Raw genomic sequence first — 13,808 nt, forward strand, 5'->3', positions numbered from 1 at the left:
GGTGGTCACTCACGAGTTCTACTCCGAATGTTTTGTGCTGAATTCGCCGCCAATAAATAGGTTTCCCCACATCGACAGTAGAGCGTCGAAGTCCCTGGGTTGCAGGAGACGATTTGGCTAACACTATGCATCAATGAAGATCACTTGGCCAGCGGAGGGGCTGATGGCGACACCTGATACATCCAGTGTAGTCATCTTGGAAAGCAGTTCTGGCTGTTGGTGCAACGATGTTTTCACATACACTGCCACCCCGCCGCCCTCCGTTTCTCCATCTGTGTGATAGAACTGGAAGTTCAATGCCCACATGTTTACTCCAGGTTTGAGCCAGGTTTTGGTGATGAGACAGATGTCCACATCCTAGTCATGCAGTAACTGCCGAAACTCACCCTCTTTTGTCCTTATACTATTCGCGTTACACACGCAAATGGTGAGGCCCAGGACTGGTGTTTTAACCTTGTCTGGGTGTTGTGGATGCTGGTGTGGTGATGGCCTGGGTGGCCGCCTGCACTGCAGCTACTATAAGCTGCGGAATCTGCATGATGAGCTGTCTGAACTCGTTTAACATCGTCCCGAGTTCCGCAGCTTCAGTTGTCGCAGCTGGTTTCTCCTTGCACAATGTCATCTGTTGGGCTTCATAGGCGGTTTCCGAGTCGGTAGTGATATTCAGTGGCCGCTGTCCTCGCCTACCGCACCACTGGTCCGCTCTGGCTGGTGTCCGTTGCTCTGTCTGTGGTCCGCTCCCGATGGCGTCTGCCGCAATAGGCGCGTGCCCCGCCTGACGTTCGCGCCTCTGTATGTCTGTGGCGGCGGCTGGATGTTGTTGTGATGGCCTGGCTGGTGTTGATGTTCTTGCTGTCGCTGTAGCGTAGCTCCTTTCTCGCTGTACTAGCTTGGATGGGGCTGGCCACCCTCTCTGGTTTGCGGCTACACGTTAAAAGGCACTGCAGCCTCTTCAGTTCGCCACATGTTTCTTTTGGCAGTTGCAGCATCTTGGAGGATCTGTCTTTAGGGTAGTGCAGTCCCAGCTGAGGTGTGTACCTGCACACTTCACCCAGTAAGTGGGCATCTAGCACAACTGTGTGATGTGGTCACAGCACTGTTGAAGTACTGTGCAGGCCCTCTTTTTCTGCAAAGTTTTCCTACTGTAACTCCGACACTGTCCACTCACTTAACCTGGGAAGTCTTCCTGTTTTCCACATTGTCATCCAGGATGGCAAGGAAGAGCGGTGTGTCCAAGTTGTCTCTATGTGACTTCATTTGCAAGGGAGCACTAATGTTGTAGCCCATTTCTTCTAGCAGCTCATTTAGGTATATTTGGTCGATGCTGAAGGGAGCTTGCGGAAGGCGACCTTCACCCTCTTCACTGACCCTGAGGTGAAGCAGAGGAAGCCCTCCTTCTTCACTAGGTCCATGTCCCCTTTGTAGTCGTTGGCTGTGGTGAAAACTTGGTATTGTTCGCTTCCTGTCACGTGAGCTGTGAAGTTAGCCTTCACAGCCGATTTTATATTCTCTTCGGATGTTTTGAAGGCGTCCACAGGCTGAATGCCGACAGGCGGTGGTGGAGGCATCTTCTTCTGCTGTTTATTCTCTATTTTCTCCCTGCCTTCATCTGTGAGGACGAGGAACCGGTTTTTAGTGCGATGCAGTCTGTTGTTATGAGTATCACCACTCTGGCTGTGTATTTGCATTTCAACTCCACGAAGCCATCTTTGTCTGGCATGTGTGGGGCTCTCATCCCCTTCTGTGAGGCTTTTTGTTGCGTGTAGAGTGTGAGGGTACCAGTGGTGGCATCTGTGGCAGTGCGTTTCATGCTGGTGGTGGTCGCGTTCGCGTCAGTTGGGCGCTTCAGCGACGTCTGCCACCATCGCCATCCTCTCAACTACCGGTTTTGCCCTTCGCATAAGACCTAGCAATAGGGCAAGGCCCTCATCTGCCTCTGGAGGGTGTCAGCACTTGTCACAAGTGGCGTGTTCTGTGATGGCGTGGCCAGCCGGAGTGGCCGAGCGGTTCTAGGCCCTACAGTCTGGCACCAAGTGACCGCTACGGTCGCATGTTCGAATCCTGCCTCGGGCATGGATATGTGTGATGTCCTTAGGTTAGTTAGGTTTAAGTAGTTCTAAGTTCTAGGGGACTGATGACCTCAGAAGTTAAGTCGCATAGTGCTCAGAGCCATTTTTGTGATGGCGTGCTGTCCTTGGCAGCCATGGGCCACAGATAGTCATTGTTGCATGCAAAACCGAAACTTTGCCCGCAGCACTGCTAGTAGTGGTGTGGTGGAAGACAGGTGGTCCTCCTAGATTCAGGCGTGCGCTACAGCATGCAGGGGAAAGCCCCCGTCCACAGAATGCGCACTCAATCTCTGCTGTGTTGCACCTTTCTTCCTGGATTGCATCACCATAGGTGGTAGGCAAAATGCCAACCCACTCGCTTCTATAGCTGAAGCTGCATCTGCATAACAAGGAGCCAATCCAGTAGTGGCGTTCTTCTCATTCTCCGAGTCCATGCGCCAGTCCATCTTAGGTAGCAGGTAGGATGAGGCCTCCAACAGAACAAGCCACACTACTCACTCCTGCAGCCAAAGCCACATAACGACTTCTCTAGCACAAAGTAGTAGTCTTCTCGGAGTCCGATATCTTCTGCTAGTTCGTTAGCGGCGAGGGGCCAGATAGGGAAGCCGATAGAGCGAACTCTGCTGGACGGCGATCCGTTACCTCCTTCACATTTTCACAACGGTCTGCACAGGAAGGAATCTCAGAGTCGAACCTTCCCATTTGTAGCACATTCTGGTAGTTTCTTATTCATGTACCAGAAGTATGTTCTGCAACATTCGATGGTATGTATATACAAGAGCGTGCTCTCCCAGAAATAAGTTCATTCCATTTCGTGACTTCAGTCTGAGTAAAGAACGAAAGATGATATTGCTGCAAGTGAAACAACCAACAATGACATTTATATTCCTTGTATGACAAATATTTGACCATGTTTTCCGAATACGTCGCGACTTCCAAGGGTGTGGTTAGGCAGGACCCTAAGAGTTCAGCTTAAATTGCTGCGACTAAAAGGAGAAGCCACCATATGTATAGCGTTTCTTCTCATCAACACTTCGCTGTTTATTCGAAATATATCGTGATTTTCGAGGATGTGGCTAGGTAGGAGCCTAAGAGCACAGCTTAAATTGTAGTGAATGAAACGAGCAGCAGTGGTATTTATAGTCTTGCTTATCAGAAATATTTACTTACAATCGAATCTTTAACAACAGTTTCGTCAATTTGTCGGTCACGAGAAAGATCGTGCCACGCTAGCGAGGGACGTCACGTGACTGCTTTCCGATTCCAGCTGAATGCTAGACGCGCTTCCGATATTTAGTCACTAAACAAGAGGTTCATTCAAGTAGTTCCCAGAGAGCTACTTTCCAGGGTGAAAGATAGGCGCTGCGAGTGCGCAGCTAAGATGGTGTAATATCCTTGTTTGCTTTGCTTAAACGCTTGGTAAAATGTTGACGTCCTGAACATTCTCCCTTAACGGACAGAAGCAGGGTAACCGAAGAGTAAGTTCCGAATCCGACGATTGTGATCACAAACTATTTGCAGTTGCATGGAAAAATAGTTTTTCCCATTCAGATATGGTGAGAATCTTTTGGCATACTGTGTATTCTCTTGTCTGTTCCGTCGATTGCCCAATCGCACCAGGCATCCTATTTCCACGCAAAATTAGCTTCAGTTTGTGCCCTTTCCCCGGCCGACAGGCACTTTATCATGTCTACTCCTAAAACGACCTTTCTGTGACATTGTGCAACTAACCAACACAGATGTTAAAGCTGCCTGTCACATCTCTAAAACATGTTGTTTCATGACCGTCAAACCACAAAAAGGTTCAGAATGTGTTGTAGTGAAAGCAGCTACCCATTTCCCCCTGCCTGATACTTATAATGGCTAGGTTTCCTGAATGTTTCACTTAACTCCCCTGCCACATGATGCCACACACGAAAGTGTTCCATAAATTCAGTGCAATACTTTCAACTCCCCATCACTCGAGAGAAAATCCGATTCCAATTCGATGGACATAAGCAATAAATTGCAGTTATAAATTTTATCTTTCAGCCAATTGCAGTTTTGTTGGGTTCTGCAAGTAAATACTTTCAATCAACATGAAATAGATGAACACAAGAATTGCATCAGCTACTGAAATATTTAAGAACCCTCCAGATCTACGCTTATTGTCAAAAGGTCGATCATATGGGGTATCAAATGAAATTTGTAACTGGATTGAGGATTTTTTGGTAGAGAGCACACAGCATGTTGCTTTGGATGGAGAATCAACGTCAGATGTAGAAGTAACCTCGTGTGTTCCACAGGGAACCGTGTTGGGACCCTTGTTGTTTATCTTGTATGTCAATGATCTCGCAGACAATATTAATTTTTGCAGATGATGCAGTTATCTGTAATGAAGTACTCCTGGAAGAAGCTGCATAATTATTCAGTCAGATCTTGATAAGATTTCAAAGTGGAACAAAGATTGGCAACTAGTTTTAAATCTTCAGAAATGTAAAACGAAAGTAACATAAAATTATCTTATGTATATTATATCAATGAGTCACTGCTGGAATCAGCCAACTGATACAAATACCTTGGTGTAACACTCTATAGTGATATGAAATGGGATGATCACATAGGCACAGTCATGGGTAAAGCAGGTGGTAGACTTCGGTTTATTGGTAGAATGCTGGGGAAGTGCAATCAGTCTACAAAGGAATTGCTTACAAATTACTCGTGTGACCAGTTCTAGATTATTGCTCCAGTGTGTGGGACCTGTACCAGATAGGACTAACAGAGGATATTGAACGTATACAGAGAAGGGCAGCACAAATGGTCACAGATTTGTTTAATCCATAGGAGAGTGGAACAGAGATATTGGAGGAATTGAATTGGAAGACTCTTGAAGATAAACATATACTACCCCAAGAAAGCCTGGTAAGAAAGTTTCAAGAACCAGCTTTAAATGGTGACTCTAGAAATACATTACAATACCCTACGTATCGCTCACATAGGGATTATGAGAATAAGATTAGAATAATTACTGCACGCACAGAGGCATTGAAACAATAATTCTTTCCACGTGCCATACGTGAATGGAGCAGGAAGAAACCCTAATAACTGGTATAATGGGACGTGCCCTCTGCCAGGGAGTCACGGTAGTTTTAAAGTATAGATGTAGGTGCAACAAAACAAGAGTCACGTTGATTATACCCCCACTCTAACCGAGGCAGTCCTGCGCATGCCAGAATCTAGCAGTTTGGGACGGCAGAAAAAAATTTCCCGGTAGAGTGAGGCTGCTTGCTCTCACTATACGGCAAACGGATACACACCAAATAGCCAGAAGTTACGAGAAGGGGCTGCTTATAGCGCGAGACTCCGTTGGCAGCTGCTTGAACGAACCATAAGAAATATGCTAGCAATCGATGGACGCTGGTCGATCAGATTGACAAACTCAAAGATGGTAGGGGGTTGTGGAAGAGGATTGGATATGGATATTTAAAAATTATGAAAAAAAAATTTTTGTAACTATTTTGTAATATTCATAAATTAAAACAATTCCTAGTGAGTGTAGTGTGGTCATCGATCATAAACAGTTCATGGCATTACAAGTGAAGTGGTGTAGGTGAGCATCTACCATAGTGTTTATATTTTCTGTAGCGTGCAATATTTTTCATGCAATTGTGTTGTAGTATGTTGAAGGGCCACTCTTTAAGGATTCGGTATAAAACCTGCTATATTCTGCTGATGTCCACTGGTTTCTCTATCGTAGACGGTTATGAGTAACGAAAAGGGAGCATGCCGGTTTAGGAAGCAGAATACATACCGGTATTGTGTAAATGTTCGATAACAGAATGTTTTCAGGGCAGTAAGTATTATTTGACTGCTATGAGTATTACTTATTATCAATTGATAATCACTGACATGGCTGGAGGCGTGTAGCTGTTACAGAATCCCAAAGTTGAAAATCTTCCATAAGTTTGAAGGGTTGACTTTTACTTGTGTTGTGTTACCCTTGAAGAATGAACTTATCCACTGTATAAATAACGACAGTCTACAGTGAACATTTTGAACAGTATTCAGTTGCAACGCAGCTGTAAAACCTATTCATTAATACTTTAGAAATGTATTTACTGTATTGATGCTTTTTTCGAGCGTTGTATAACAGATTCAGAGCTTTACTAGACCTCTGACAAATAATACATCATGATAATTATTTCTCTCTAATAATGCCCTATGAGAAGCGAGATTCTTAATTTATGTTAATATACTGAAAAATCTGCATCAGTAGCACATCATCCATGAAACTACTTAAGGATAATAATATTGTATAGAAAGAGTGCCAGGCAAAGCGATTCCGTCTCAACTAACGCATTATCTCCACCTATAAAGGAAACTTTTAAGAAGTATTAAGAAGAAAATGGGAGGATTAGTACATGTTATTGGAATATACATGAATTTCTTTGATTTTATTGATAATTTATCTTATGCCTCTAGTACAGAAAATCATCAGTGAATGGAAGAAAGTGAATAGGGCAAGATCGAAATTGGGCTTGAAAATCTACTGTAGCAGAGGATTGTGTTTAATGAGCACATCATAAAAAATTACTGGTAGTGAAGTTACACTAAAGCAGATGATTAGATTTGAGGAGGAATGAATGAATAGCAACAGAATTTTAGGGAAGAGGAAAAATATTAGCTGGAATGATTTTGATAAACCATGTAGGGTTTTCCAACCTAAGATTCACATGTGTCTGAACATGACAGTTTATGATGACTTTTAGTGCAGAAATGGAGGGCTGTTCAGAGGTCAATGGAAAGACACATGTTTGGAAGTTAGTGAGAGAGGTAATACAAATAAATGATTCCGGGAACAGACTGGACTGGACAATATAATTAATTCTTTCTTTTATTGTTAATTTATTCTCCCAAGGATCACATTACAGTGATATTGGCTTTGTCATCATGGTGCAATGAAAATAAATAGCTTAAAAATATACATCCACTCAGAATATTCAAGTATTCTTTATGAGGATGGGGCAGATGGTCAGTCATGTCCTTGATGAAGAAACAATACCAGCATTTGCCTGAAATGATTTAGGAGAACCTAAATCAAAATGACCAGATGAGGAAACTCCATCCTGCTGAATATGAGGTCAGCATCTTAACAAATGCACTGCTTGATTTAGTTGGTCCCTGTTGTACAATGTTCTTTGATATAAACACAGTTTTTCTCTTCATCAGTGCACAAGAACACCCCCTAGTGACCGCAGACCAAGAGCTTGCTGCTGTGCCTCTTGCACCAATTCCGGACCCTTCAGAAAACTGGTTCCATAAATGTGCCACTGTTCACCATGTATGTCTTCATGTTCGTCTGTCAGTATACCTGAAAAACTGAGTTGGCATCCTCCATGATAAGTAAGGTGTTGAACTCCGGAGGATAATATGATTGCTGTCATACAGTATAGATTTTTGTATGTGATTTTCTTGCCAAAGCATTGCAGTATTGTAATGTGACAAGGTGGTGGCATTAGCCACATTCATTATTAACCACTACTATCAAATCTTGTATGTTATCTTTAATTTATATTATGCATTAGTTATCAAGAATATTTTAGCTGCCTTTTTAAACAGATGTATTTTAGTAATCTTTTTCATTTCCTTGGGAAATGTATTATAAAATTTTATTCCCTGATAGAAAATGCTGTTTTGGGGTTTCTGTTTGTCTTTCTAGTAAATATAAGTCCAATCTGACTTTTGTTCCATGATTATGCATAGAAATTTTAGTGATATGCTTAGTAAGTTAATGTTTTTCCTGATGTGCACAGTAGATTGGTAGATGTAGGCCTACTCCCTTGGTGCAATAAGGATACAATGAGCCTGACTGCTAGTTATTAATCCTACAGCTCCTTTATGCAATTTGAAAATTATCCTTGTTTTGTGCTTTGAATGCCTAGAAAAGAATTCCATACCTCAGAACTGAGTGTATGCGTACATAGTATGTCACCACGAGACTTTTGCTGTTACAAACTGTTGATAATGTTAATTGACAATCAGAATTTTTACCTAAAAGGTTTCTTATACAATTTATAAATTTATCATGAATATTTCATGTGACAGAATTGTGTTCCCTCTTTATTTTGAAGCGTGCACTGCTTTTCTTTATGTTCGGTGTTAATTTATTATATATGGCCCAACTTGCTTTCTCTAATACGAGTTACAGTGTTTTATCAGTGACAATGCTGTTGCTATCTTCAGCAAAGAGATCTTTTTCCCCATGTCTTATAGTATCTGGAAAGCAATTGATGTATGTTAATGAACTGAATTTGGCAACCAATACGTAATTCTGAGGATACTTATGTTTGTGTGTTGCTTGTCTGACAATTGTTTTACTAAAAAATTATCATGAGCAGATATGTGAACCGCTCTTTATAAGACTGGAACCACTCATTTTCCCTTCCTCTTATATCTAGTGCATCTAGCGTGTGTGGTAGTATTTTACTGCCAACAGTGTCAAAAAACCTGGACAAGTTTATGATTGCCTGTAACACAGTCATCCTCGTGAAGAAGTTTTGTCATTTTGGAAACCAAAGTATGCTTCATTAAAAAGTTGTATCTATTCATGTAACTCATTAGTTTGTCTGCTAGGGCAAAAGGATTAGAGAGTGTACATGTATCAAATAATTTATTTATTTATTTTTTCAGAAAATAATCATATCAGAATCACACTAAAGTTCAAATGATGGAAGAAGTAAAGGTTTAAAAGAGGAGCAAAAATACTGTCTTATGAAACATGCATGATAATAGCATACTATAGATTTTGCATTAAAAATAAAATATTTAGGAATGAATTTTGACTGTCAGTCAAATTATGTAAAAGCAAGGGCCTAATCATTAAATGTTATTCCTATGTACACTCGATCTTTAATTACTTGGTAATGTTATGCACAAAATATGGGCATAATTTCCATTCCACATTAAGGGGAACATGAATAATAAAAATTGAACACTAATAGGCTCACTGTGAAAATCTGTTCAAAAATGTGGTAGTTCAAACTGAACTGCCCAAGTACATTTACTAATTCGTAATGCACTTAATCCATTATTGGGAGCAAGAAACAAATATAACTTACATTTACGAAGAAAAAATAAACTCCAAACATTATTTTCTGCTAGGTAATCAACCTGTACAATATGTTGCTCAAAGAAGCTGTGAAGAGACAACGAAAGCCAACATATTTTATCCTACAGTTAAAGCATACCTCTTACCTAATTAATAATAGGTGTATAGTAAAGGATCAATTAGGTAACACACTATATTGATTGTTAAAATAAAGCTTAAGCATATTGTAAAATACCTCTGCAATATAGAGAGAGGTTATAATTATACATCCACTACTTGACAGGGCCCTCATGAAAACAAGTGATAGTTGGACAATGAAACTTTGTGGAAACATTTGTAAGCACATGTGGATGAGAAATAATGAGTAAACCATTGAAAGAAACACACTTTAATTTCTTCATGAAAGTGTAACATTTGTTAATTGTTTACTATGATTATGTTCCCTATTACAAATATTGCCCAGTCTGACAACCATTTGCATCCATGACAGCCTGAAACCGCACTGGAGGTACCATTTCACTATATTGTTCGTAACACTTTTCAAAGGTGGAGCATGGAATGTTCAGCTATCTTGACACAACTCATTAACTGCTTGAAGATCACACATTACATCCAGCATTCTCAGCCATAGCAATGGTAACTTCTCCAACAATTTGTGACACAATTAGCTTGAGCCTCTCCCAGGAACTATTCTCATATTGCCAGTTAATTTGACATTCCGAATTATGTTCTTCAACTATGGTGTGGAAAGAGGACCTCTCCATATTCCTGTAATGCATCTGTACTCGCGAAAAGCAGCAGTGTTATGAGTAGAGCACTGCTTACCTTTTTGGGAAGGCTCATGTTGACTGTCTGCAACTTTAGTGCACATTGATCTTTGTGTTTCAACCCTACTTCACCGTACCAGTGCCAGCAGCTAATGGCAAGCCATTACACTAGCACTACCAGCAACACAAATCCGGCAGTGCTCTGTCTGGACATCACTATTATGAAGTCCTTAACCACGTGGTAAATGGTTTTCCGTGTACCCTGGCTCAAATAGCGAAAGCTTACTTGCAACCACCCTGTACTTTTTCAGTATACCGTGTTATAGTTGTCTCCATTATCTAATTTATGGAACACAAGCCAAAATTCACTTGAAGCACTGATAGAAGTACACTGACACTGATAACTGTAAAATAGCTTAGCCAGTGACAGAGAAAACATGAAGAAATTTAACCACAAATAATAACCAATTTGTGAACAGTTCCTTATTAACAGTCATTATAAGAATGACGTATTGGTGGCATCCAATTAGTACATGGCTGGAGTAAGCAGTCTCAGGTCTGCTGCCTGCCGTGGTTGTCACTTGATGGTGCTGTAATTTGGATGAGGGGCTACCAGATGCAAAGATTTTAGTTACAGCAGAAAGCACTGTAATCAAGACACTGGGCATAAGGAAGGAGATGCTGGTTTGGATGTTAACTCCTTGAGGCAGTCTGACAGGCATTTATGTGCATGTGCTGTCAAACCATCAGTCAGGGATGTAAGTTGTAGAGTGGCTTCAGTACAGGCAGTAGCTGATGCTTCAGTTGTCACCGGAGCTGGTTTTGATGGCACCTCAAAGTTTGATGATGATGGGAAAGGAAAGTATAGGTGGCAGTCCAGGTCTGCTTGAACCTTTACTAGCAGCCATCAAGCATGCTGGTCATAGTTGTCAAGTCAGACCAAAGGGCCCTGTGCTTAGTGTCGGTAGTGCAGGTGGACGCAAAAGACTAGGCGTCTGCAAGAGCGGTAGTGTGCAGTGTTAGGGTGCATTGTTAAGGTGCCTGCAATAGTTCCGCAGGACTCATGCCCCACAAGGTGTAGCTGTCTAAGAACTGAGAAATGTGAGCAAATCATTGGGAGAATTGGTATTAGGACTGAAAACCTGCCCACTGGATTTAATATGCATCCCATTTCCTCTGCTTCAGCTAGCTTAAAAAAAGTGAGTGATTCCTCACTGTTTGCAATTGTGTCTGAAGTGAATCTCTTGTTGTTATCCATTAAAAATTTCGGAGTGCCATAAATAGCAAAAATTTGAAAAAGAACTATAATTGTTGTGTGTGACATTGTAGCACCCATTGTGTGTACATAAGGAAAATGAGAATATACATCAGTAATTATAAACCACATGTGATTCAGAAAAGGACCCTCAAAAGTTGACATGCACATATTTTCACAGTTCAGTGGGTGTGGACCAAGGAAAAAACTTTCTCAGTTGCCACCTGTTTGAAGGATCAGGTTGCATGGGAGGGAACCAGTAGTTTGAAATCTTAAGTGAGTGACTGACCAATAGACCTAATGGCTAATTTTCACGTGATCACCCCCTTACCCCCACCCCTGTAGCTCTGGTGTAAGAGCCATTTCATGAGAGTATGAATTTGAGGAATGAAGAATAGTTCTTGATTCAGAGACAGTGTCATAGGGAAAGTAACACTTGAGAAGTGAATTTGCTCAAGATGGTATTCTTTTGGGCCAGTCTTACTGTACACGAGCTATTTTGAGCAGAATTGGATCTTTGACAATTTAGGAGGTAACTACACCTGGCTGTACTGGGAAGTAATTGATAACAGAACAAATGTTGTTATCTGAGTGGAAAGGACAACTCCATGACAGTTGAAATAGGGTGCAGGACCTGTGGGAAGTTGAGAGAGCATTGGCATTTAACTTACTGGCCAGGAGATTGGTAACATATTTGATATTGGTATTTGTGAAGCAAGAGAGCCAGATGTTGTTGACATTGTGTTGTTTCAACCTCAAGAGGATTGCAAGGTCCAAATAATGACCTCGAAGGCATGTTTGTGAATTGGAAGTGCACTATACAGTGATACAAATGAGATTTCTGGACTGTATAAAAACTGGCCAGTGTCTCTTTCTCAACCTGTGACTGTGTTGGGATTAATGTTTTTTATATATAAGGTGTGCGGTACTCCATTTCATTTCCTGTGACCAAGAACCGTTCCGATACCATAATCTGAAGTGTCAGTTGTTTCTATGTAGAACTTGCTGGGGCTGTATGGAACGAGGCATGGTTTCAATTTCCAGTTTTGCTTCAGCATTGGGAAGCCCATTCACAATTTAGAGACTGCTCAAATTTTGGCATCTTTGCATTAAAGTGTATGTTATGGGACAGAAAGTTGTGCAACTTTTGAAAATGGAAATAATAATTCATTTTTCCCGAAAATGCCTCAAGTTCTTGTAAAGATGGAGTGGGCATTTCTGAAATTCATGAAATAGTGTGTAAGACGTCCTGTTTACTCAAAATTAATTATCTATATGTTGCATTAAATTGCACTTTATTGCAGTTCAATGCAGCATAGTGAACAATCACTCTAGGTTTGCCAAATGAGTTTAGTGCTGCGCCCTGTGACTCTGATGTCATTTAAATAATTGACACATGGGAATTGGCTGAATAAATTACTGGAAGTAGGATTGGAAGATCGTAGTATTGCTGGCAACAATGAAAGGGAGTCATCGGTACTGGAACAGGCTGAAAGGAATCTTTCTTACAATAAAGTGCAGTGACATTGCATCAATTGGAATCTAGTGATACCTGTCTGAAAAATCTGTTTGTGTATAATGTTTGGCTCTATTGAGAAAAGAGAATAAATCATCTGTGCATTGAATAGGGTTTAAATGAATGATAACTGGAGCTTTGATTGCCTTAAAATCCCCACGTGATCAGTAAGATTCTTTGTATATCTATATTTTAAGCTCTTGATTTTTATTGTATTACTGTGACAGCTCTTATATCAATGTGGTACTATGCTTGGATGAAATGAATAAATAAAATAAGATCTATTCTGTTTATGAATCACTACACGAGATGCTACAATGTCACATAAGACATGTGTGATGAGATTAGCCTAATCAAACTTGGGCAGTGTGACTCTGGTGTAAAATATACATTGTGAGGTACTTCGTGCATCATAAATCAAAAATAAGTCAGAAAATTCTGTGTTTTAGTTTTCGACAGTTTGGTATAGTATTGCTGTGGGAACCACCTTAACCTGTTCATGTCCCTGAAAAACCAAACTGATTAAAGGCATCTATTCCAAATATGGTTTGAGTGTATGGGAGCAGCCCTACAAAAAAGGTATTTCCCTGGATACATGTGTGTAGACTACTGGGATTACAGATTGACATTTAATCAGAATCAACTGTTGTTTATATGAGAATAAAAGTTCAGATTGCTTAGAAAGAGGTAAGTTTTCCAATTCAGAAGTGAAGACAGTTGCATCCATGACTACCTGGAACTTTACTGGTTGGCACAAACTACGTAAGTCGATAAGTAATTTTTATGATGTGCCTGTTGATGGCTGCCACTGTGCATGTAAGTGATGCGCACCATTGTCATGCTTGAAACAAAATCAACAACGAACAGTGTGAGATTGACAGACACTCCTGACATTGCTAGAGTTAAGGGATTGGGAAAAATGGAGCACACTTGCTTCGACAATTCTGCTTTGAATGATTGACAAGATGCTGAGGAAGAGGTGAGCAGATAGACCACATGTCTTGTGTATGTTCCCAAGTTGGCTGTGACATTACTGGAACTTGATCATTCACTATGGTGACTTCTGGGCTGCACCAAAGATGTCCTTCTGCTGCCTGAATTAAGGGATAACTTT

At 40.9% G+C, this 13,808-nt stretch overlaps 1 protein-coding gene across 2 annotated transcripts in view; it reads left to right on the forward strand.

Moving 5' to 3' along the window:
• The first annotated feature begins 5,463 nt into the window (after positions 1-5,463).
• LOC124596370 (cleavage and polyadenylation specificity factor subunit 1) overlaps positions 5,464-13,808 on the forward strand; it is a 299,255-nt gene continuing 290,910 nt past the window's right edge. The window contains exon 1 of one of the 2 annotated variants that reach the window (XM_047135481.1): positions 5,464-5,658. The gene's annotated coding sequence lies outside the window, so the exon portion shown is untranslated. Of the gene's footprint in view, positions 5,659-5,681; positions 5,902-13,808 lie in introns of those variants that run through there. The other variant, XM_047135482.1, reaches the window with a different exon arrangement.

The sequence above is a fragment of the Schistocerca americana genome, chromosome 2, assembly GCF_021461395.2.
Source record: "Schistocerca americana isolate TAMUIC-IGC-003095 chromosome 2, iqSchAmer2.1, whole genome shotgun sequence".
NCBI lineage: Eukaryota > Metazoa > Arthropoda > Insecta > Orthoptera > Acrididae > Schistocerca > Schistocerca americana.